This window comes from Asterias amurensis, chromosome 5, assembly GCF_032118995.1.
Source record: "Asterias amurensis chromosome 5, ASM3211899v1".
NCBI lineage: Eukaryota > Metazoa > Echinodermata > Asteroidea > Forcipulatida > Asteriidae > Asterias > Asterias amurensis.
In genome coordinates this window covers 25673642-25695339 of record NC_092652.1, presented here as the reverse complement: position 1 = coordinate 25695339, position 21698 = coordinate 25673642, and the positions used below count along the sequence as shown (strand labels likewise).

The following is a 21698-nucleotide window of genomic DNA, read 5'->3' as shown; positions in this document are numbered from 1 at the left end:
TGGTAACAAGTAATGGGGATAGGTTGATGGTATAAAACATTGTGAGAAACGGCTCCCTCTGAAGTGATGTAGTTTTCGAGAAAGAATGATTTTTCCACGAATTTGATTTTGAGACCTCAAGTTTAGAACTTGAGGTCTCAAAATCAAGCATCTGAAAGCACACAACTTCGTGTGACAAGGGTGTTTTTTTCTTTCACAGTTATCTTGCAACTCCGACGACCAATCAAGCTCAAATTTTTACAGGTTTGTTAGTTTATGCAATACATGTATGCTGAGATACACCAAGTGAGAAGACTGGTCTTTGACAATTACCAATAGTGTCCAGTGTCGTTAAAGTTATCGTTCTGATTGATTCAAGATGGGGTCTGGCGAGCCAGCTAAACCCCCCAAAAAAGAAATGGTACTGCTCTGCTATGCACAATTATTTTTTGGGAGACAACGGAACAACTTTAGCATTGTCACTGCCATGCTTGACCAACTTCAATGGACTAACCAACTTGAGTTAGGTCTACTAGAGTTGGGTCTCTCCTTAAGTTTTAGTAACTCATATATTTCGGAAGTGTCGTGGCCGAGCGGTTTCCTCTCTTGATACTATTTCCCTCTTGTTCACCAATTCATCAAACTATAATTGTTAAAACAATAATTTTCATCCATCCATTTAGACTTTAAATTGACCATTCAACTGCTACAAAACAATTTTCTTTCAATCTGTGTTTTATTTATTTTTTATTTCAATTTTTTTCTTTTATTGATATTTTTGTTAAATAGTCTACCAGTTCATTTCCATGAAAATGTCACGATCTGACACTTGTTACAATCATCGTAGACCTACTGGTTTGTTTTTGAAAAAAGTTTTACTTTAAAAATAATTTGAAGCCAACTTAGCAATAATCTATTTGATCATCGAAATCAGCAAACCAGATCACACAAAATTCACTGACGTTAAAATAAACTAACGCCTTTCTGTTTAGGGCAAAAAGTTCACCTAGGTTATCTGTAAAATCTGCATTTAACATTTAACTATTGAAAGCAACTAACTGGTTGGCAAAATTAATTTACTAGTTAATATGATATTTATTTTGTTAGGCATAAAACTAAACAAGTGTGTTAAAATTAAGCATAATATCTTTGTTTTATTCGTCTTAAAGGCAGTGGACACTATTGGTAATTACTCAAAATAATTATTATCATAAAACCTTACTTTGTAACAAGTAAAGGGGAGAGGTTGATTGTGTATAACATTGTGAGAAACTGCTCTCTCTGAAGTAACATAGTTTTCGAGAAAGAAGTAATTTTCACAAATTTGATTACGAGACCTCGGATTTAGAAATTGAGGTCTCGAAATCAAGCATCTGAAAGCACACAACTTCATGTGGCAAGGGTATTTTTTCTTTCATTATTATCTCGTAATTTTGACAACCGATTGAGCTCAAATTTTCACAGGTTTGTTATCTTATGCATATGTTGAGATACACCAAGTGAGAAGACTGGTCTTGAGAATTACCAATAGTGTCCAGAGTCTTTAAACAAAAACAGTTATTTTTTATTTTGATTTATGTCTTCCAATTTATACAAATGCGTTGCCATTCTGATCATTACATTCTGAAAGTGCAATTAACAACCTTATAGCACTGAGCCGTTGATACAAATTCAAATTTGAAGTAATAAATCAATTTCACAAAATTTTTCAATCAATCCAAATCATGTGTCATACCAACATGTTTAGGAAACTTGCACTGAAGGGTGGTGCACACGTTTCTTGGTGTACTTTCTTTAGTCAACACCATGCCCTTAAGTTAAAGACACTGGACACTATTGGTAGTTGTCAAAGACTAGTCTTCACAGTTGGTGTATCTCAACATATGAAAAAAATAACAAACCTGTGAAAAATTGAGCTCAATTAGTCGTGGAAGTTGTGAGATATTAATGAAAGAAAAAACACCCTTGTCGCACCATGGTCACACCAAGTTGTGTGCTTTCAGATTCTTAATTTTGAGACCTCAAATTCTAAATCTGAGGTCTGGAAATCAAATTCATGGAAAATTGCTTTCTCGAAAACTACGTCACTTCAGAGGGAGCTGTTTCTCACAATGTTTTATAGTATCAACAGCTCCCCAATTCTCGTTACCGAGTAAGGTTTTATGCTAATAATTATTTTGAGTAATTACCAATAGTGTCCACTGCCTTTAATTAGTAATATGAAAATAAGTTTCTGATAAACTATTGACCTTTTAAACTAGTAATTTAAAGGAACATGTTGCCTTGGATCGAACGAGTTGGTCTATAAAAAGCGTTTGTAACCGTGTATTATAAAATGCATGGTTGGAAAGATGTTTTTAAAGTAGAATACTATGATCCACACAAATTTGCCTCAAAATTGCGTGGTTTTACTTTTACTGTGCGAACTAACACGGTCGGCCATTTATGGGAGTCAAAAATTTGACTCCCATAAATGGCTGACCGTGTTAGTCGCAAGGTAAAAGGAAAACCGTGCATCTTTCTACCCATATGCATTTTATAAAAAACAGTTACACATGCTTTTCAAAGACCAACTCGACCGATCCAAGGCAACGTGTTCCTTTAAATTTAATCCCAGTTCAAACTCATTTGATAATTTTAGGATGAATACAAATAATGAGAATACATACATGTGGATATTTAACTAAACAGCAAGGCTCAACAGGATTCTCCCCATGTTTTTCTCAAAACTGTTGGTCATTCTGGACACAACTTTTGGAAGTTTAAAAGAAGCACGCTGAATTGAAACAAGGTCTTCTAAATGTTTTCTACTGGGTTATTATCTTGGTTTGAAAAGCCCTACTAAGCAATCTGGAGCTTTCTATGGTTTAGTCTTGATATTTCTATTGTTAATATTTGTTTGCTAGGTTTTTTTTTACAAAAGGTCGCGCGTTTACTGAACACAAATCGGGCGTTTTGGCCCGCTAGCTTTTGCAATTGCCCGCTAGCTTTTGCATGGACAGAACCCTGCTTTATGAGCAGTTTGATGGAGCATTAGTTTTAAATTTGTTACTTTTAACAGACCATGTGTGACAACCCATGCCAAAACCAGTCACTTCTTAGAAATAATGATATGGAATTTAAAGTTCAAAAAATGGTTTTTAAATTGCCTGATGTTTCGAGTCGACCATAGCAGAGTCTTTCTCGAATGTTAAATTCAAGAAAGACTCTGCGAGGGTCGAAACGTCAAGCCATTTACTATTTTGTGCTTTTATACCATCGATCCTTTTGGTTGATAAGATGTTTGCAACGATAGAAATAAAAGTAACTTCAGACAGAGGTAACATGACATTGTGATGTTATGTTATTCTTTGTTGTGTAAGGCCCAAAATTAAGGTGCTCTTTGAAAGCTCCTTAAAAGTTATTCTTATCTAATTGATGAGCAAATAAACCCAGTTTTGTTTTTAAGCGGGAATGTCTGGTTTTGACATAGAGTGTTACATATCAGCTCAAACATGTAGGAACAGAAACTTTTAATAACATAAATCAAGATGGATGGCAAGAGAAATAGGTGCAAGGTGCACAACTGTAAAGCTTTTTATCACAAAAATGCTTAGCACAGAATAAAACTGCTTAGCAAAAAAATCTTTTAGAACTTTTGCCCAGGTAATTTCATAAAATAATATGAAGGCTAAGTTTGTTTAGAGTAAACACAAGCATGACTAATCATAGGACTGTAGACGATTTAAAGTTCCGTAACATAGAAGTTGGGAAGCATTGAAACCATCCTTAGTTTAGTTAGGACGAGTTACTTGACCTAATGCATATCGAGATAAGATTATTCCTAGCATTTGGTGATATTGGCTGCTGAATAATTGTTCATCTTCTATTCACCGTTTCAAGTGCTAATCACTTTTGAGGGCGGTGCTAATATCAATACCAGAATTTGAATTACAAATGATTACTTTCCCCACTCACTTTCATTTGTTAAACAACAATACTTAATTTTAAAGGTGGGTTATTTATTTTTGCCTTCAGAGAAAGGACATTACTTCCTATGATAAAGTGGAATCCTTAAACAAATAACTCTACAAAGTTGATCAATTTTAATGATATCATACAGTTAAGCAAACATAATATTTTGGAGCTGCAATGCGAATAGAATTTTTTTTTTAAAGTTATAAGAATTTGAAAAAGCCATTCCTATACTTCTTTGAAGCAGAAAAATTGTATTAAATTATTATTGACTGTTCAACTAACAGCAGCTTACTAAGTTTTACTACTGTCGTAAGTTTAAAAAATGTAAACTTTACTTTTAGTAAAATACATTTGTTTGGGCTTTTGTATGTTTATTTACATGTTTTGTGTTGACCACAACCCACTGAGGTTTTTGTGCCGTAGAAGCATTGTACAGAAGCATGCACTATGTACACTATACACCTTAAACAATGATAAACTTTACAATGTACATTCAAATAGGCTTTGGCTTTTAGTGTGGCCCGCACTAAATATTCAACAGAAGAGTTTGTATATACATATACACACAAAAAATCAACAACAAAAAGCTCTCAAGAACTGCTGGAGCACTTTTCATTTGGTGATGACATTTGGCGCAAGACTCTATCCAACCACTGCAAAGGTCCGTTCAAATGTACTTCAATCCAGCACGGTGTACTTGTGACTGTTTGCCGTCGGTAATCGACCCCCCAGCCCTTGACGAAGCTCATACGGATTGTACAGACGTGTGTTAACTGGTAGACTGCCTCAAATCCCTGGCTTACGGACTGTGACAGCTGTGCAGCAAATTCTCTGTTGTCAAAGATCTTTAAGTTGCAACCTTAAATGGGGCGAGATTGAAAGAAAGAAAGCTTGGAGGTTAGGAGATAAGAAAGCTGTGGAAGTGTTGCAAGAGGTGTCTGTCTGTCTGATACACATAGTGGCATATTGCTGATAAATGTACATACAGCTGATAAGCATGTGTGCTTAACATCATACTGGTTCTAGTTCACTTGTGATGACATGGGATTAACACCCTGGTGAAAATGCCTAGATTTGTAGTCGACCTACACTGTATACATGAAGAACTAGGCCAAATTTCACGAGGCTGTGAACCAAAGAAAACTGCTTATAAAACAGAAGAGCCTTTTCACGACCATTTTAAGTGATTTGCATGAGATGTGTTTTTGAATGTCTTTTAATGTCACAGCGGTCACTCTGGAGAAAATTAATGGGATAGTGAATGACTATGCTGCATTATACATGTAAGCACAATTTTGGGTGTGGCACCAGTCACAAGAATATTGCCTGTAATCAATTTGGCTAGTAATTTTTTTTCTGCTGAGCAAGATTTTACTGTGCTAATCGGAAGTGCTTTCAAATAGGCCATGGTCCTGGTGCCACTTCATATTGTTTCAATGCCTTAAAGGTCTGGTCATAGATTGGTAAATGCTCTGAAAATACATTACCATAAATTTGACAACGTAAGAAGCACTGCAACTTTGAGAAAGTTTTGACAACATTTCTCCCCAAATATTTAATTAAAAATTAAAAAAATGGGTTGGTGTCCATTCACCAATGCGGCCATTGGTGTGGTTAGTACCCGCTATAACCTCACTAAATGTGGATAGACTATGTTTTTGTGAAACAGTTTCTCAGCGACAGTTTCTCAGCATGTAGACACCAGCTGAACCTTTCAAATGTTACTTTAATTGTATCTTTCTTTTTAATTTATTCTATAAATACACAATATGTTGACAAAAAAACAACTATGACCGCAACCTTCAAGCGAGCAGCTCAAGGGCTGGCACTTCAACTGTATGACAAGCTTTGATTTTGATAGCTCGATTTGAAGTGACTCGCTTTCATATGAAATCAATTACGACATCCTCTGAGGTACTGGGGGATTATCTTGACGAGGGTACAACACAAATAACAATTAATGTCATCCTTAAATGGATGGGGTTCCTTCAGATCAAGACATCACTCCGTCATTTCTGGAGTGACATCTCAAACTCGAGTCCATCAATTATTATACAGGCCTGATGATTTGTTTAAGAAAGGGCAAGGGCACCAAGGCGTTTCTCCTTGGTAAAAGGCACCTCTATGAGGAATTAGTAACTTTCTTATGGAACATTTCAAGGGGGCACTAAGGCAATGACCAGGGGCAACCGCCTCTAGTTGCTCCTTTGCATTAATGACAAAAAAAAAACTTTTTAAGCTCTGTCAAAATATTGAGAACCCAACAACCTCTTTTCAGATGCACCTTTTTTTTCAAAAGTGTTCCATAGTTTTTAAGATCTTCTGATGGAAGTGCACTTTGAAAAATAAAAATGGACTTTCCCTCTTTCAGAAGAAATTCCATGTCTTCAAAGCGTCAATAACTTCTTTCACTTCCTGCAATATTTTAAGCAGTCAACTAGAAATTGCATTATTTTACATAATATGCAAAGTGATGAAATTATTATTGATATCATTGAAAATATTGTTTTGAAGTCTATTAAACATTTCGCTACTGTAATCTTTATGAGAGATGACTACGCTTTGTAGTCTGTATTTTTGTAATATCATTCAGTTTATTTTATTGGAGCCAAAAATCCTATCGTGGCAGGATGAACGAATTAACTTTGGAAATGAACAGACCAGTCAACAAACAACTGTACTCTGTGGTTTACCAGCGTGAAGATGTACTAAAGCTCCCTGATGGAGTCAATGTGAAAACATCTCTTCAAAGAAAACCATTGCAAAAGTTAGGACATGAAATAAAACCCCAGGAAATTCATGGGGAATTCTAACCCATGTTCATATCGCACGTGTTTTTGTCTGCGACCTTCAGAGATTTTTCCTTTTCAATTTGAGCTTTTTATTTTCTGTAGGTATTTCTCTGCATTTTGAAGGGAGCATGGCTCTGGCCATACTCCTCATATGTTAACTGAGGAGGGATAATATTAATCCTTTAAATATGCGAGTATTGTTTCGTATTTAAATCATCTTTTTATAGTGGAGATTGTAATGTTGTAATGTTTAGGGCTCATTGAATTGGATAGTGTAAACATGTACATGTATGTAGCCAGCCTGCCCTCATGTTGACCTTTTGCCCTTTCACTGCAAGTGCCTGGGTTTGGCTTTATGTATTATATGTTGATTAGCTCAAGTCCAGGCATGCCAGGAGATCAATTTTCATTTTAGACGACATTTTAGTGATTGCTCGCCCTTTTTTTTTTTATAGAGCAGGCCTCCTTCCCATGCCTCTCTACATAATGTCCATTTCTAAGCACTTCCCAATGACGGCTGGAATTTGTGTAACTCTGGAACTTTAAACCTATTTTACCACATCATAAGCTAACAGTATCAGTCTCCTTTCTATACCTAAATAATGTACATAAATCCCATTTCTAAAGCACTTCTAAACAATGGCTAACCATGGACAAATATTTTTGGGAAGTGAAAATGTCTGCGCACTTCTGAGCAGTATCCGACCTCTGGACTTTAAAAGCCGCTTTTTGACCACATTATTAGCCAACAACCTCATTCCCATACTTCTTCATTTATTGCATTTTCTAAAGCACTTTCAAACAATGGCTAACCATGGGCAACTATTTTGTCACTCTGGACTTTTTAAAACCTCTTTCTGGACCACATCATGAGCAAATATTTTGTCACTCTGGACTTCAAAAGCCTTTTTCTCCACCACATCATAAGCAAGCAGCCTCCTTCCCATGCTTCTTTAATTCCATTTCTGTAAAGCACTTCCAAACAACGGCTAACCGTGGACAAATATTTTGTGGACAAATAATTTTGCACCACTGGACTTTTTAAAAATGTCTTTCTAAAAGCATCTTTCTGGACCACATCATTAGCAAACTGTCGTGGTTACACTACGAGGAAGTGAAAATGTCTACCCACTTCTGAGCAGTATCACTCTGAACTTTTAAAACCTCTTTCTGGACGGCATTATTAGCCAACAACATCCTTCCCATACGTCTTCATTTCTAAAGCACTTTTAAACAATGTGTGACCATGAACAAATATTTTTGTCACTCTGGACTTTCTAAAGTCTCTTTTTGACAACATCATAAAGCTAACCGCCTCCATCCAATGCTTCTTCCATACTTCTCCGTTTATTGCATTTCTAAAGCACTTCCAAACAATGGCTAACCATGGACAAATATTTTTGACACTTTGGACTTTTTAAATCCTCTTTCTGGAATACATCATTAGCAAATATTTTGTCACTCTGGACTTCAAAAGCCTCTACATTTAATTTCTAAAGCACTTCCGAACACAGCTAACCACCACAATGGACAAATATTTTTGCCACTCTGGACTTTTTAAAAGCCTCTTTCTGGACCACATCATTAGTAAACTGTCATGGTTACACCACGGGGAAGTGAAAATGTCTGCCCACTTCTGAGCAGTATCCTGAAGAGGAGGAACTGCTGATCAAATGGCAGGATATCCTGATAGAAGTCACATGAATAGGATTGTAATGGCTGGCTAGAAGGCGTCAGGTTTGGGGCATGTAGGGATCACGCAAATAATCAAACCAGTGGGACAAACAACGCTTAATGGCACTATAGACACATGAATAGGATTGTAATGGCTGGCTAGAAGACGTCAGGTTTGGGGCATGTAGGGATCACGCAAATAATCAAACCAGTGGGACAAACAACGCTTTAATGGCGCTATAGACACATGAATAGGATTGTAATGGCTGGCTAGAAGGCGTCAGGTTCAGAGCATGTAGGGATCACGCAAATAATCAAACCAGTGGGGAAAAAAACGCTTCAATGGCGCTATAGACACATGAATAGGATTGTAATGGCTGGCTAGAAGGCGTCAGGTTCAGAGCATGTAGGGATCACGCAAATAATCAAACCAGTGGGGAAAAAAACGCTTTAATGGCGCTATAGACACATGAATAGGATTGTAATGGCTGGCTAGAAGGCGTCAGGTTCAGAGCATGTAGGGATCACGCAAATAATCAAACCAGTGGGGAAAAAAACGCTTTAATGGCGCTATAGACACATGAATAGGATTGTAATGGCTGGCTAGAAGGCGTCAGGTTCGGGGCATGTAGGGATCACGCAAATAATGAAACCAGTGGGACAAACAACGCTTAATGGCACTATAGACACATAGGATCGTAATGGCTGGCTGGAAGACGTCAGGTTCAGGGCATGTAGGGATCACGCAAATAATGAAACCAGTGGGACAAACAACGCTTTAATGACGCTATAGACACATGAATAGGATTGTATTGACTGGCTAGACGGCGTCAGGTTCGGGGCATGTAGGGATCACGCAAATAATCAAACCAGTGGGACACACAACGCTTAAAGACACATGGTTGATGGGGGCTGTAGAGGAACTACATGGTAGTGACCCCACTGTGGTTAGGATTTAATGATCTCGGGGATACCGTCCCAATAATTTTCTTTAGAGTGACGCGGTGACATTAAAAGACATTCAAAAACACATCTCATGCAAAGCACTTAAAATGGTCCTGAAAAGACTATTGCACCTTGTTTGCTGTTTATGTACATGTTGCTTTAGTGTTTACAATCATGTTTGATGTGTATGTGTATGTGCCATGAGCAAGTTTGTTTTTGCAGTTTTACAGTTTTGATGACTCTAGGTTCAGAATCAAAAACGGATAACTCAGACCCCCGGACTTGACTATTTGACAAGACTCAGACTGCATTTCTCACCTGGTGGTATTTTACAGACGGTAGCAGGATGCCAGCCATATCGCACGTTGCAAATAGGACTCTGTACAAATATGCTGCTATCACTTAGGCACTCAGCAAAAACTTCCCCTCCAATGTAGTATAACCTCACACCTTTACCTACAGAAGAAAGCAAAACAATTTTTAGTTTATAATAGTTAAAGGAACGTTACAGAATTTGTAAGAAACCCAAATCGTGAAGATCACAGATTTACATAAAACTTACACAGTCTAATGATGATGATAAGTGAAAACATCCCTTGAAATTTTTCTGTCTGAAATGTCATATTTGATGCGAAATAAATAATCTAATTTCGCGTTCGGAGTTTATCGCTCAGTGAGCGTTTTATTCATTTTTGTTTTGGCATCGATGCAATGCAAAATTTGTAATCGGTTTTTCATTATTCTCTCAAGACCCAGATGGCCAATCGATCTCAAACCTCCACGTACAGGTTTGTCAGTTTATGTTTATGATGGATTACATAAAGTGCTTACACTGCCAGCAACTGTTTTGTTAGCAAAACCAATTCTGTAATGTTCCTTTAAGGTTTTTTTTTTATTTTTTACAATTTTTAAAGTAAGTTGTTTATAAGTTTTTTATATTTTCGAATGAGCTGAAAGAAACAGGTTGCATTTATAAATAGTCAGGCCTGATGCTTTGCCATTTAAACTGGCAGGGGATTCTCCTTGGTAAAACCTCAATGAGAAATTTGTCGTCCCCTTCACCAAAGAGAAAACACTTTGGTGCCCTTGCCCTTTCACAAACGAAGCATCAGGCTTGTACACCTGTTTGTGTACACATGGTACAGTGTTGAGTTATCTATCAGTTGCTTTAGAACAAAACATGGTATTAAATTTCAACCAAATTTGACCCTTTTTCCACAACAAGAAGCATTTTTATCCATCATCCCCAAACCCTTTGACTAAAGAGTTCGCACCTCTCCAGTCAGCGAACAAATTGCATTACAGCCCCTATCACTCGAAGGTAATAAAATTTCAATCAAGAAATGGGGAGAAATATCCCTAGAGAAAACTCACTGAGGATAAACTATCATCTTTTTAAAATTCCCTCATGGTGGAATGAATGGCACTGACTGACAGACAGACAGTTTCCAGGGAATATACAAGTATAAAGTACTAAGTATCAATCCTTAGACTACGAACTAATGGTTTGTGTGTCTATTATGGTTAGTTAGGGATGAACAATGTGGTACTGTTTTTGTTTTTCCTTTTGGGGGGGGGGGGTTTCCTGTGTAAAGATTCACAAAGAAAAATATTTATTTTGTTTCAGCCAGCCATGTCATCAAATTGTCCGAGCAATTTTACAGGCTTCCATGTGAGAAAGTTGACAAAGCAGAGAAAAAAAAGGGATGAGAGACATTGCTGACAAAAAGGTCTGAAGCTTTAATTCAGATCTTAGGAGGTACATTGAAATGATAGAAATTGCAAAATAATACGAGTATTAGTATGAATAAGTCCGAGTATCTACTGTGAACATTATCCTCAGTGCTACAGAATAACATCAAACAACCTAACTTTATCTTATTTGGAAAAAATACAACCTTTCTGTTAACCAGGCAGACTATAAACTAATCTGAATTCAGATAGAAGTCTGAAATTTCTCATCCCTGGAATATCCCAAATTTCTGACCCAAAGCCAGTCATTCGGAAGAATGAAATGTACTTTTTGCCATGAGATTTTCAAGGACAGGGCAGTTGGTGGAAGTCAACATGCACAGCTGTCTGGTACCCACCAAATCCAGTTGACTCCCCCTGTATCAAATTAAATGTGATAGAATTTCCTGTTTTTGAAGCTCTTTCAAAGACTGGATGAAACAGATGGAGGAGTACCTGGTAAGTTTCTAGGATTTCACAAATTTGGGTTTTGTTTAGTCTGAGAAAAGCAGAAATCGGAAGATGTGGTTTTATTACACTAAGATACGCGTAGATCAACACACATTAGCAGGGTATCAACTTAACTAGACTGAAGGTCCCAGGCCAGTGATTTTAGTGCCAGGCCAATGATTTAAGCATCAGGACGGTAAACTCTTGAAGACATGGACAAGTCCAATGGTCTTGTGTTTTTTTAGGTCCACTGTGTAATAACAGATGTTGATTTTGAGTCTGGTAGAAATCTTTCAATTGTGTTTAGTCGTGAAAGCAAAGGCCTACCTCATAACATACGAAAAATGAAAAAAATCTACTATAAGTGCTTGCGAAATCTTAATCTGGTCCAGTGAAATGTTAACTCTAGGGCAGTAAATATTTTTAACTACAAGCCCGAGGTCTTTTGGATTTTCAGGCCTGATGCTTCAAAAGTGTAAAGGCAATAAGGGGTTTTCCCCTTTGTAAATGCACCTCTATTAGAATATTTCAAGGGGCACTAAGGCCATGACTAGAGGCAACAAAGGCAATTCACTACCTCCTTGAAGTACATGTATCTGGCCTAGATGTTTTGCCCAAATTCAAGCCCTAATTGGAATGTACTGTACATGGTACACCTCAACCTACTTGTTCGTGTACAAAAAGAGTTTTAAGCTACGGCTATTTGCTGCAAAACAATTGAAGAATAATATAACCTTTTTGACAGTGCAGCCATCATGGCCATAAATTATCAAGCCACTGATGAAGTTTTTCATTCAAAAGACCTTTAAACAAAACAGATCTTTAATGAGATTGAGAACATCATGTAACTAATCGAGTCTGAAGTCCAAGCTTCTCTTGTCAATATTGTCCTAGATACCAGCATTTAATAACCTTCACTTTATCATAAAAAAAATGGCACTACGAAACGTGTTTTAGAATAAACTAAAGAGGATCTGAACTCAAATAAGCTAAAGGATACTGAAAATGCATTTAAGTAGAATCCAATCACATTTGTGTGAATTGATGTTTAAGTGTGAACATAGCTATGTCTGCTTTTTCAGGACATTATGTGATGACTTAAAACTTGACTTGACTTTTGTAAACTTGCCTTACTACTTGACTTAACTTGCGAAAATTTGACTTGTGACTTGACCTGAGCAAAAATTTACTTGTGACTTGACTTGACTTGAGCAAAGATGACTTAATACTTTACTTGAGCAAATGGCCTCACATGTTAACCTTCATACTTGTCATAGAGTCATTCTTAAAGATAAATTTCTTGCAGATGTTCGTTATGTAAATATTATGAGTACATGTACAATGCATGTATTTTTTTCAAGTAAACAACATACCTGCGTGACCAATAACTTATGCTAACACCAGATGATCGATCTTCCAACCTTGACTTAATTATATCATTAAGTCCATAATCATACAAACTCGTTAGTTCCCCTTTCATGTTTGATGGTGGTTACAGCTAATGACATTGGTGCTGAGACATGAGTCTGGAACTAGACCCCAAAACAAACAAGTTTCCCTTGAATGAATGAATGAAAACTCTAATGAAAAGTCCTAAAGACTTGACAGAACCCCAAGGGATTTACGCTTGAGTAATAAGTCACTATGTAATTTAATTGATGTAATAATTTATTAGATTGGTTTTTGTCATCGTAGAATGCTGATTTAAAGGCAGTGGACACTATTGGTAATTACTCAAAATAATTATTGCCATAAAACCTTTCTTGGTGACGAGTAATGGGGAGAGGTTGATAGTATAAAACATTGCGAGAAACGGCTCCCTCTGAGGTGCCATAGTTTTTGAGAAAGAAGTAAATTTCTACGAATTTGATTTCGAGACCTCAGATTTAGAACTTGAGGTCTCGAAATCAACCATCTAAATGCACACAACGTGGTGTGACAAGGATGTTTTTTTCTTTCATTATTATCTCGCAAGTTCGATGTCGATTGAGCTCAAATTTCCACAGGTTTGTTATTTTATGCATATGTTGAGATACACCAAGTGAGAAGACTGGTCTTTGACAATTACCAATAGTGTCCAGTGTCTTTAATTCCAGGCCAGCGCAGTAACTGATGTGAGACAGTGTTTTCTTCCAACGCACTTTTCAACTTTTGGAATTCCTTGCCTGCATCCTGTTTCCCTGCTGGCTATAATTTGTTCCAGTTCAAGCAAAATGTGAATGAGTTTCCTTTAAATTAACTCTCTGTGCCTTCTTTTTCTACCTCTTTCGTGTAGCCTGCACCTTGTGTGACCTGGATCCAATTTCATAGAGCTGCTGTTAAAGCAGAAAATATTGTCTAAAAGTTGTTGCTGGTAACCTTATTCTGGTAAGCATAGTTTGTTGTGCTAACTGTTTTAATGCTTTAAAAGAAGCTTCAGAAAAGCCTTGGGGAATGTGCTTTGTGATGGTTGGCTTTCACTACAACAATTTTGTTGAAGTGTAAGCGTAATTCTGTAAATGTATTCTTAACTTTTGTGCTCAAATGAAATACAAGCCAAAGCAGACTGACATTTCCTGACTTCCAGTTGACATTCAGAAAGAACGTGTTATAAAATGGCAATTAATCACTTCTATTGATGATACTAGACGCCTCACAAAGTGTCCCATGTGTGTATAAATTATGAAAGGAGTAGTCATGCATGAGTCTAGCTCTTCCGTTCAGACGTGGAGCCTGGTTTGGTGTTTACCTAAGCCCCATGTAAACTGTGACGAGGATCCCTAAAGGGTCAGAGGGCGACTTAAAGAATCGCTGCAGACTCTCATGGAAAAACATTTCCTTGTGATTGTCTTTGAGAGAAACACAGTTGAAATTTGCAAAATGTGTTTTGGTGCCACTCCATTACCAGTGAACTGCCCAAGTGAGGGCCCAAGTGAGGGCCCAAGTGAAGACCCATGTGATCCAAAAGTAGAAAAAAATATGAGGTCTGTCATTTTTGTACACACATGTACACCTACTCATGTTCTTAATTTTTCAAGTCGCAACTCATTCTTTAATGCATTAGAGACAAACTGATCAACACGCTCTTGAACCAACAGTGGGTTATTGAAAAGAGGTACACTCCGAAAGACTTTAAGAATGTAACCCACTCCCTTATGAGAACTTTTCTACAAATTGATCGGTGCTTTAAAGGAACGTTACAGAATTGGTAAGAAACAAAAATCGTGAAGATCACAAATTTACATAAGACTTACACTGTCTGATGATAATAGTAGAAAACATCCCTTGAAATATTTATCTGAAATTTCATATTTGATGAGAAATAAATAATCTAGTTTCTTGTTTGGAGTTTATCGCTCAGTGAACGTTTTATTCATTTTTGTTTTGGCATCAATGCAATGCAAAATTTGTAATCGTTTTTTTACTATTCTCTCGTGACCCAGATGGCTGATCGATCTCGAACTTCTACATATTTGTCAGTTTATGTACATGGTATATGGTGGATTACATAAAGTGCTTACACTGCCAGAAACTTTTTTGCTAGCAAAACCAATTCTGTAATGTTCCTTTAAGAATCATGCCACTAAGTTCCTACCTATGTGTCTTCTAGTCATTTCTATGGAGTGGTCTCTCTTGATATTTGACAGAAGACCTAGACAGAATCTCTCCGAACTCGAGGGGTCTGTGAAACCGTCTATCGTCAGGGATGGCTGTGATGCGTGGAACATCTCACCAACACGTAGATTCTTCTCATAGTAAGCTATCGAGCACCAAAATGGCGGCTGTGTGTAGGATAGCTTTTGACCTGCATCTAATATGAAGAAGGAGCAGGAAGAGAAACCAGAATCAAATTACCATTAACTCTAGACAAGCTTGTTGCCTCCATTTGTTTCTAATTAAGGATGTGTCTTAATGAGGGAGTTCAGCCGCGGTTGTGGTCAGTGTAATGAAGTGGCAATCTTTAACAATAGTCTCCGCCACATCCAAATTCAATCAATTCAGACACACTTTGAAAGGCATTGGACATATTTGGTAATTACTCAAAGTAGCCAATATTAGAACACAAACTTACTTGGTAATGAGTAACGTCCGTCGATGTCGGTTTTTTCCCATAACCGATATATCGAAAATTTAATATCGAGTATACTCGATATATCGAGTATTTCCCGCGCGCAAGATGGAAGCCTAAAAACAGCACGTGGTATACTCATGGAGGTAGAAAGATATATACTGTAGACTGACAGTTTAATAGGGTTACATTTCAACCTGTTTTTGTCTGATCCCCCGAACTTGTTTGTAGTTCAAACAATTTCAAATTGCGTAGTCCCGCCCCGATTATTTCTGGTTTTACAACAAAGTATGATCGCCGCTACCGCTGGCTTGGCCATTTGGTGAACGCTCACCACAATTCTCGATTCGTGATTGGCCATGATTGGCCGTCTTAAAATGACACAGAGCCTTTGTGAGTTGCGTGACTCGCCGACATTAAGGTGTCAGTTGCCGATGCATTGACGTTTTCAAGTTGTCCGACGGGCGCCCGGACTACCTTTACGGTTGAAAATGGTTGAGATAATCATCGAAAAAAAATCACTAGAAAGTCCCGCAAAACACAGACCTACCACTCCGCGATCACAATATACAACGCACGCAGCATGCAGTCACATAGTCTCCAATAAAGGCTCGTAGTCTTTTTACTTTGCATTCTATAACAAAGGCAAGAAACATTGAATGCTAGAACGCCCTCTATTGTCGAAATAACGCAGTGCATCACGCGTTACCGCCTTGACCAAAGACTGCACGTGTCTGTGCATGCTTGGGCAAACGGGTTTTCCCCCCGAATTGCAATAACCATACACGCTGGTGTGCACGCTTAAACCGTTCAAAAGCATAGTCTTCGCTGGTACGCACGCAATAGCCGCCGACAGCGTGGTCTGTGCTGCGAAGCATAAAGTTCCTCGGAAATGTTAGCTTGTTTACCGAAAACAACACAACGTGTAGGCTTTATTTGACCAAAATGATGCCATTACGATACCTTGGATTGTTAGAAAGATTATTTTACTGTATAACGTAAGATTGTTTTCTTCCTTGTTTTGTTTTGTCTTGTTGATTCGGGGAAGTTTTTGCGGGGTGAAGACGCATTGATTTTGATCACATGCGCAATGGGAAGTTGCATCTTAAACAGCCGATGGGGCAGCAGCGGCGGTTTCTTTTGAGGTTTTACCGAGCGCTCGCCGCGGGGTTGTGAACTTCTGCGGCGGGCCGGAGGCTGATGGCGAAAACACAAAGAACAAGCAGACATACTTGGTTGTAAAACATATTTTATTTAATAGGGCAACTCAAAATGATGAAACTACATAACGACGACGGCTTTTCTAATACTCAAACACAGATTTCTTTTAAATAATCGGACACTCTTTTGGTATTTTCGATATCATTTAGGAACATCGAAATTTTCAAAACATCGAAATTATTTTTGATATATCGAAAATCCGATATTACGATATGATTATAAAAGTGACATCGGCGATTTCGATGTCAAAAAAATATCGAGTTTTTGAGTATTTTCGATATATCGACGGACGTTAGTAATGAGTAATAGACAGCTGTTGAGAGTAAAAACGTTGCGAGACAACAACCCCCTTTAAATTAACGTAGTTTTTGAGACAGAAAACTAAATTATTTGACTCTGAGAAAGACTTTAGGCCTTAAGACTTTCTCAGGCATCTGAAAGTACACAAACTTGTGCAACAAGGGTGTTTTTGTTTTCATTGTTTTCTAGAAACTTTGATGCCCAATTGAGCCAAAATTTTCACAGGTTTGTTATTTTATATGTTGGGATACACCATGTGAGAAGACTGGTCTTTACTGACAAAAATTACCAAAGGTGTCAAGTACCTTTGAGCTACACTGTATGAAGGTGAAAAGCTTAAGTACACACTGTGAAATCTTTTCTTTATCACTGCTCAACACCTAAAATAGATTTAGGCAAACAGGTCAAGTACATTTAGACCCAATTATTTTACAATGGGAATTTGGACAAAAGATTATTTCCTCACTTTGTGCGGTTGTTGTGTCGATGCTGGCTTCAGTTGTGTCCATCTCCTCATTGGGGTTACTCGGAGAATGGTTTTCTGTACAGAGAATAATGGAAACCAAAAGAAAATGCTTAAAGGCAGGGTACATCTTGGGTATTACTCCACAAATTAAAGATCAGACAAACCTATTTGGCAAATAGCACTGGAAAGCTGTTGATCTAAATAAAACATTGTTAGAAATGACCCCCTCTTAAAATAATTTCAGAAAAAGATGTAATTTGTCACCCTAAAAATTGAATCTGAGAAAGGCTTTATACATCAAGCCTTTCTCAGGCATCTGAAAGCACCCAATTCAGCACAATGGGCGTTTTTCTTATTGAAACCTCCTTCAGTGCTGAAGCATGAACGATCTTGTTTGTGTATTCCGAAGTACTCCGAAAGTGCCATAATCGTACAATATGTAAAATCTATTTTATGTACTCAAAAAGTGTGAATAGTCTTACACGTACAGCCCATGATATACATGGTATCAGTGCGAGAGGCATTCATTCAAGTCAAGAAATACTATTGACTTTGGGATACCGATGCAACACGATTCGGCAAGATACATTTTGTTTTGTGAGAAAAACCTCAAAAAAATGGGAATTTTAGGTTAAAAACGCTGAAAAAACCGGGCAGTGAAAGAATAAGTCTCAGCAGTGAAAAGGCACTTTGAAAAACATTGCCTTCATCGTCATCATGTCGCCTTCTCCCCTAGATGTGAAAGTACGACATCCTGACCAGATGTAGACGTTTCATCACTCAGGAAGATGCTCATCAAATTTGAATCACACACACCCAGACTCTACTGCACTAACCTTGCTTGATGGCGCACCAATAAATCATTCAAGGCACTGGACACCATGGTAATTTGTCAAAGACCAGTATTCTCACTTGGTATAAAAAAATAACAAATCTGTGAACAATTTTACTCGATTGGTCATCAAAGTTGCAAGAGAATGGTGAAAGAAAAACACCCTTGTTGCACAAATTTATGTGTTTTCAGATGCTCAATAAAAGGTTTCAGGCCTGAAATCTTTTAATATTTGAGTGAGATACTACCTCTTTCTCAAAAACTACATTAAGCACTTCAGAGGGAGCCATATCTCACACTGCTCCATTGCTCCTTCCCAAATAAGTTTTTATGCTAACAATTATTTTAAGTAATTACCAGTAGTGTCCAACTCCTTTAATGTCACTCTACTGCTGCGCCATTGCTTTGTAAATTGACACTTTTGGGGGGAATTTTGTATTTGAATCATGCGTGATAATACGTTACAAATCACAAAAGAAAATTTATAGAATGTTTGTCTTGGTTTGACTTGGCCCCTACAGAGAAATTCTTTAGAAAGGAGAACAAACCGGATCCATTGGGTTATGTACGTGCAAATTGCCTCCCACACAACCTGCACAGTTGAATGGTTTTAAATGGTTCCGGTCTCATATATTGTTACAATTACTCAGACCGTAATGATCAACCGACAAAACTCCTGGTAGATATTGTAATGTAACACTTTTGAAATTACCTTATATTCGGATATTTTCTTATTCTGGCGTGAACTTGTGTGTGGTGGGCACACCCATACACATTTCCCTTATTTGGTCGCGCAGCAATGCCAGTAAATACAAGGCAGTCTTAAGAATTCTTCTACCCAAGCACTCCTTTTCTTTGTTTGCCATAACAAACCTTTATCTATAGCCTATCAATCAATCCCACAAAGTTCAAACCCCAAGTGCACTCCAAAATATTTTCCAAATATTACCGGTGTCAACTTATGGTCAGGCTATAATAAACTGCGGAGATAAAATACAGATTTGGGTCACCAGACACCTGCTTGCATTGATGTTATGACTAAGTCCATATCTGTGATTGGCCGTCTAGACAATAAAGGGTCATGCCTTATGTCCTAATCCTATATTTTAAAAAGTACAAAATATTAAGTCTTAAATAAATCCTTTCTGTCTTCAATGACCTTCTACTATCCATGTAGTACATTACACATGTGATACATAGTAAACTGTGAACATGTATTTCAAACGTTATTATATTATTTTTGGACAAATTCGAATTTTGGACAAATACTAAATGAGTTCTAATTGCATTTTTTCAACTAGTTTTTATCTGTATTGACCTAGTATAGGCCTACCTACTACATTGCCTTGACATCACCACGTTGGGACACTGTACAGAAGCGTATATTTAGTTTGAACTCATGAAGGGAAGGAATTGTAAGAATAAGTCTGCTGTGAATGTAGGCCTTTGACAAAGAGTCACACCCATAGAATTTCATCAGAGTTGATCTAAAAATATTTGTTCTACTGTGCAGAACATGGCGCAGGCACTGGGCATAGAGATTTAGTGAAAGTTAGTTTGCCCCAAACAGGGATTAAGCCATTCCTTGGTAAGGGACTACAACAAGAAAACATGTAAGATGAAAAATAACTTTGCTGTATTTTATCATGATGGCTGGATGAGAATTTGCCAACAAACCTCAAATTAATGTAAAAATTAAAGGTGATAACATTCAGAGTGCTGAATTACTTTCCCACAATAAAACTAAAGCAAAATGCCAGGCTATTTCAATCACCTAATCACGTGACGCCTGGGGGGAGGCGGGGGTCGGAGGGCGGCTGCTTGCCCACCAATTTCAATCAGGCCTGCTGATACTTCTGCAAGGAGGCAACGAAATTGCCTTGCCCTGCTTGGTGCCCTGGAAATGCTATAACAGTGGAGATTAACAATTTCCTCATGAAGTCATAGGGTGCCCTTTACCAAGGAGAAAATGATGTGATCATGTTTGTGCCCTTGCCCTTTCAAAGCGATGTTGTACAGGGCTGCCCAATTACCATAATATTAATAAATAATAAACAAGGGCGTAACTATCTATTCTAAAAGTTTACACAGCACACTGCACAGTCTGTTGCACGTGCTGTGGAGTACATGATGTACTCCACAGCACGTGCAACAGACTAGTATTAATTAGTAACCCGGACACTACTCTTTTTGTCGACATCTGCAGTCGTACTACTGCATAATGTAAAACATTTTGTTGAAGGGGTACTGCTTTCCAGTGAGTTTAATATATAATGTAACCATGTAATTTTATGTTGTTAAATAAATTGTAATAATAGAAATAACATAATATTAAATAACAGAACAGAACAATTAACAAAGTCATAATAAGTTGTCATATTTATTTAAAGTTAAATAATCAACCTTTGCAGTTTGGTTATGAAAGTAACTGAAAGAAACACTTCATGTTCATATGTTATTAAAGACTAAGTCATGTTTGTCAACAAAACGTATACTTTTAATCTCTTGTTCGCGATTCAATTGTTGTCTGGTGTATTGAATGTCGTTGTGAACTCACCTTGCGTCATTTCGCTGCTGGTCGGTTTCCGCTTTTTGAACCCAAATGGCATCCTGCACCGACAACAATCCCCCAAAAACCCCAGTGTTCCTCCGTCTAGAAAACCCTGGAATATCTCGATCACCTCTCGAGTCCAAGCCGCACATGGAATGCCATCAAAATCTGCCTGCAAGTTCGGGATACCGATGTGATGTTGTTGAACTGGAAACTGGATTGTTGTCAACTCAAAATGTCTACCGCATCACACATGCAAGACGAAAGCAGCAGCCGACAACGTGTGTACAGTAATCGCGGTCCAGCCAATTATTTTTTTGCATGATGTAAAACTGTCTAGACTGTTTGAGATCACATGATCTTGTACATACCAGACACTACAAACATTTCAACCGTGTAGTTGGTGTCATTTTGTGTTACATTATAATTGTAGTTTTGTTATCTTATTAATCAAATATTAAGTTTGCCAACTATTTAAATTCAATTTTTGATTAAAAATGTTCAAATGATGAACAATACAACTCATCATGAGATTTATTTACGACGAAATAATTAAAAAGTAAACAACAACACGTTCTACACGTTCCGATATCTTACGCGCACATTAGTTTGATTTATGCAAATAAACCGTTATTTCCGCTAAGCGGATTCCACAAAATCGTTTCATGGAGTGACGTCAGTACTGCCGAGCAATTGCAATGCGCCGCGAACTTTTCAGGTCACGTTGATTCCGATTGTAAACAAAAGGATGT

At 37.5% G+C, this 21698-nt stretch overlaps 1 pseudogene; it reads right to left on the bottom strand.

The window, feature by feature from the left end:
* Positions 1-2410: 2410 nt before the first annotated feature.
* Positions 2411-21201, bottom strand: LOC139937522 (mothers against decapentaplegic homolog 2-like; annotated as a pseudogene).
* Positions 21202-21698: the final 497 nt, after the last annotated feature.